Raw genomic sequence first — 5445 nt, 5'->3', positions numbered from 1 at the left:
TACAACTGCAGTTCCAAGTGATGGAGATGGAGACAGAAGGATCAGAAGTTCAAGGTTGTCCTTGGCCAGTATGAAGCCAGCATACAGTTCTGAAATTCATACAATTGTATGAATTTCTGGAATTCGCATACAAGAACCTAATTTCAGTTCCGTTGCTGTGTTGCTGTTATATTTGTGCTTGGCCAGTTTCTTTTCCATTGCACTTATATTGTACCAAGATTTTTTTTTTATTGTACCACATCCTACAATTTCTGAGCTCCGAGAGCCGAGTGAAGGAGCTTGCTGAGGTCTGCAATTCTTCTGCAGGTTCTGCTTCTTTTCAGCCCCAGCAGAATCTTACAGGAACATTACATTTATGGTACTCATGGCCTGTCACTGATGAAAATGTCGCATGTGATTCAAGAATGCACTTGCTGTTCCAGGAGCGACACACACCACAGGAACCTGGCTGGAGAAGAGCCCTGGGCAGGGCGATCAATGTAGGTCTCTACATTGAGCTTGAGATATCTTGTAAAATTGCTTTATGGATGGAGAGATGGCTCAGAGGTTAAGAGCACTTGCTGTCTTTGCAGAGGACCCGAGTTTCATTCCCACACCCACGTGGCAGCTTCCCATTGTCCTTGACTCCAGTTTCAGGGGATCTGGTGCCCTCTTCTGGCCTCTGAGGACACCAGGCATACCCAAAGTGCACATACATATATGCAGGAAAAAATTCATACACATAAAATACAAATGATAAATAAATTCTTTAAAACTGCTTCCCAGGTTTATCACAACTAAATTATTTTGCTATAATTACTAAAAAGAATTCATCCCACTGGGCAGTGGTGGCACATGAAGCTCTTGGGAGGCAGAGGCAGGAGGATCTCTGCGAGTTTGAGGCCAGCCTGGTCTACAAAGGGAGTTCTAGGACACCCAGGGCTATTCAGAGAAACCTGTCTAGAAAAAAAATGAATTCATCCCATGGGACATCATGTAAGGGGCAGGTAGTGAGCAGAGTGAGAGATGACAGCACCTCTAATAGCCATCATACAGCGGACAGCCAGGGTCTGCTGGACACGCTGTGGGTGTTAAGACACTGCATGGGCTGGGTAGTAAATGCCTGGTCACACAACTGCCGGTAGCAATGAATGACTACTGATGATTACAGTATCAGTCATCCTCATCCTCATCTGATGTGGGAGTCTTCTGTGTGCTGTGATTGCCATTGATGAATAAAGAAACTGCTTTGGACCTATAGCAGGGCAGAACTGAGGTAGGCAGGGAAAGCTAAGCTGAATGCTGAGAGAAAGAAGGGCAGAGTCAGAGAGAAGCCATGGAGCCACTGCCAGAGTCAGAGTTACCGAAACTTTGCCCAAAAATTTGCCGGTAAGCCATTGTCACATGGTGATACATAGATGAATAGAAATGGGTTAAATTAATATGTAAGAGTTAGCCAAAAACAAGCTAGATCTAATGGGCCAAGCAGTGATTTAATGAATATGGTTTCTGTATGGTTATTTGGGGCTAAACAGCTGGGAACCAACAAGCGGCTCACTCCCTCCAACAATCATTTTCCAGAGCCATGCCCCTCAGGGTCAGCTAGACCAGGCAGTGCTTAAATCCCAAAGGTCACCACCTCACCCAGGCCTTCTGCTTCCTCAGTGAGGGATGCTCCTCATGTTAGTGATGTGGGAGTGATTTCTTATTAATAAAGAAACTGCCTAAGCCCCTTGATAGGCCAACCCTTAGGTGGGTGGAGTAAACAGAACAGGATGCTGGGAGAAAGAAGCTGAGTCAAGGAGGCGCCATGATTCTCCCACTCCAGACAGACGCAGGTTAAGATCCTCCTTGGTAAGCCAGCTCATGGGCTACACAGAATATTAGAAATGGGTTAGATCAATATGTAAGAGCTAGCCAATAAGAAGCTGGAACTAATGGGTCAGGCAGTGTTTAAAAGAATACAGTTTGTGTGTTGTTATTTCGGGGCATATGCTAGCCATGCGGGTGCCGGGTGCCGGGGACGCAGCCCTGCCGCTCCTATCACAACAGAGTGGCACCCAACGTGCTAATGAACTCCACATAAAACCTGAGAGGGCTTAAAAAGGAGAGAGAGAGAATTTAAGACAGCTTTTTTCTGTTTCTGGGTTGCGTGCCGCAAAGAAATTGTCCTGACTCAGCAGCAGGAAAAAACTGGCTGTTTTAAAATGCTGGCTTTCTGGGCTGTGCCGCCATTGCTCTGTGGGAGACAGAGCTTATGAATGGAGCATTTGGAGTAAAGCTTTACAGCTTGCTTGATGGCAATGTGGACTGCTGTGTGCCTGGAACTGTGTGTGGCTCAGGGACACCAAATGGCTCTGAGGCAGGAATGGCTCGGCTCAGGTCTGCCACGCTGAACTGTGCTGGCCTCAGGCAGGAACTACCGTAATTACTGTAAAAACAGCACAATTAAGGTTTCGACTGGGCAGGACACAGGCAGTACCGTATTACCTGTACATGGTGCAACTTAAGTTTTTAAGAACTGCTTAACATTTTAAGAAATGCTCCCGGATAGTAAAAAAATGTTACAGATTCACAATAAAACAGATTCAGACATAAAAGACCACACTGTTGGATGAATGTACGTAGGCTTGAGAGAGAGAAGAAAAAGAATATAGAGAGTAAAGTTAATGGTTAAAAAAAAGGTAAAGTCTTTAAAAAGACAGACTACAGATAGTTATAGATTAAGAGAAATAAAGAAAAATAAGCCACGTAAAAATGGAAAATTCACAGAGTCTGGATTATGTACATTGTGTTTTCTTTAAAATTTTTGACTGTGAAGGAGCTAAGTACAGAGAGACATTTCATTATATGGGCTGCTAAGCTGAACCTGCACATATGTTCTAAAGGTATCTTGACTTCAGAATTTGGATCTAAGGTTATGATGCTTTGGAAAAGTCCTTCTTTTGTTTTTGCAGAGGACCAGACCCTGGGGATTTCTTCTATTCCAATTTGGTATGACAGACCACGCCCTCCTGAAATGTTGCTGTGAACACCCTCAAAAAATTACTTCACTCAACTGCCAACTGAGATGACCCTGGCACACAGGTTATATCATGAAAGACCTAATTAATGATGCTCCCATTCAGCAGGAAGCAGTTTGGAGAGAAAAAACTGTGCCCATGTTCCCAAATATTGTTTATAAATGTTCTTTTACATTTAAAGGGGGATATGATATAGATATGAATAATTTACATTAGTATGGATTTTAAGGTCAATTTTGTTATATGTATATGTATTTCTGATCTTGATTAAGGTATTGTGATTGTGTAGTTCATTTTAAAATGTAATGTATAATTAGGAAATATAGGTTGCTAATGGACAATCATCTCTCAAAGACTGCAGAATATGGCATTTAAAATATTTTAATAACTTAGGACTTTTCATGACAATGAGACACGTCTGCTCCTGGCAGCACCAGCTACTTCAAGAGGAAGATGGGCATCAAAGAGGATCCTTATGGAGTTTGATAGCCATTTGGGCAAGAAACTGCTCTTGCCTGAACTGTTGCATAAACTGGACACAGAGAACCCTCAGAGAGAGGACTGCTGAACTTGCCTAAAGGTGAGATGGTCTTTCGGGGTTTCTGACTCATGAAAGAGTCTGCAAATGCCGGGCGATGGTGGCGCATGCCTTTAATCCCAGCACTCGGGAGGCAGAGGCAGGTGGATCTCTGTGAGTTCAAGACCAGCCTGGTCTACAGAGCTAGTGCCAGGACAGGCTCCAAAGCCACGGAGAAACCCTGTCTCAAAAAACAAAAAACAAACAAACAAACAAACAAAAAGAGTCTGCAAGACATTCTGCAGGACACAGCAGACAGTGACTGAACTGCCTTTGAAATTTCCTGCTTCATGGAAATGTCTCTGGATACCATGGGCCTGTAGGCCGAAGATGGATGCCCCAATGGTACAGAGGAAATTTGGGTGGCTGTCCAGGCAGCGAGATGTCTCTGTCATTTCTAGAGTTTTGGGCTTCCTGTTTACTTAGGTATTATTATATCCTTCTGGAGTCTTTGATGGAGTTGTAGAACGAATAGTTATAGTTTTCCTTAGTTATGATAAGAGATAAAACAGATATAAATATTATAACTGTAATTCTTACTTGATAACTTTTTTTATATGTAATTTTACTATGTTAAAGCCTTTCTTTTTTGTTTAAACAAAAAAGGGGAAATGATGTGGGAGTGATTTCTTATTAATAAAGAAACTGCCTAAGCCCCTTGATAGGCCAACCCTTAGGTAGGTGGAGTAAACAGAACAGGATGCTGGGAGAAAGAAGCTGAGTCAAGGAGTCGCCATGATTCTCCCACTCCAGACAGACGCAGGTTAAGATCTTTCCTGGTAAGCCAGCTTGTGGGCTACACAGAATATTAGAAATGGGTTAGATCAATATGTAAGAGCTAGCCAATAAGAGGCTGGAACTAATGGGTCAGGGAGTGTTTAAAAGAATACAGTTTCCGTGTAATTATTTCGGGGCATAAGCTAGCCATGCGGGTGCCGGGTGCCGGGGACGCAGCCTTGCTGCTCCTATCTCAACACGTTAGGCATTCGGAGCCTCAGGCTGCTACCGAGTTGTCAACATAATTAGTGGTGTGTGGGCTCAGCCTGGAATCCCAGCATTCTGGAATCTGAAGAGGAGGATTTTCTGGAGTAGAGTCCTGCTTAGGCTGCATAAGTAGTTCTGGGCTAGCCTGGGCTACAATGCCAGGTGCTGTGTTGGGAAAAAAAATTAAAAGATAACCAAAGTCAAATGCCATCAGTCATCTGGGCAGAAGAAAGGAAGGAAAGAACACTGGGTGGATTCCTAGCCACGCCCCCTGAGGTTCTCCTGGCCACTAGGTGGCGGGAGAGCACAACTTTATTTTGGCTGGAGCTTTCTCCCAAACTCTGATAAACAGCACCAGCTCCCACACCAGTTGTCAGCACCAGGGAGAACAGTCTGGATTTTGGGGCACACTGAAAGCCACCCCTCTACATATCCTAAGCTTTCAAAGTGCTGGTCTATGGTGAAGCTATACTCCAGAAAACCAAGATCCTGGATCCCAGCAGGTCAGACAGCGAGAGACCACCCTCCTTCAGGGCAACAGCATCAGCACTGGTCAAGAGATCTTACCAAGTGCTGGTGTGGTGGCAAATGCCTTTAATTCAGTACTTGGGAGACAGATACCGGCAGATCTCTGTCCAAGTCCAGCTAAGGCTATTTGTGAGAGTCTATATTTTCGTTTTGTTTTGGTTTTTGACTTCTTTGGTAGCCTTGGCTGTCCTGGAACTCTTTCTGTAGACCAGACTGGCCTCAAACTCACAGAGATCCACCTGCCTCTACCTCCCAAGTACTAGAATTAAAGGCGTGTGCCACCACTGTCCGGCCCTATATTAATTTTTTAAAATATTTTACTATTATTTATTTATTTACTTGTTTGTTTACTTT

The sequence above is a fragment of the Alexandromys fortis genome, unplaced genomic scaffold (genome assembly GCF_014885135.2).
Source record: "Alexandromys fortis isolate MF-2015 unplaced genomic scaffold, M_Fortis_MF-2015_v1.1 scaffold_152, whole genome shotgun sequence".
NCBI lineage: Eukaryota > Metazoa > Chordata > Mammalia > Rodentia > Cricetidae > Alexandromys > Alexandromys fortis.
Note: the sequence above shows the minus strand (reverse complement) of the source record.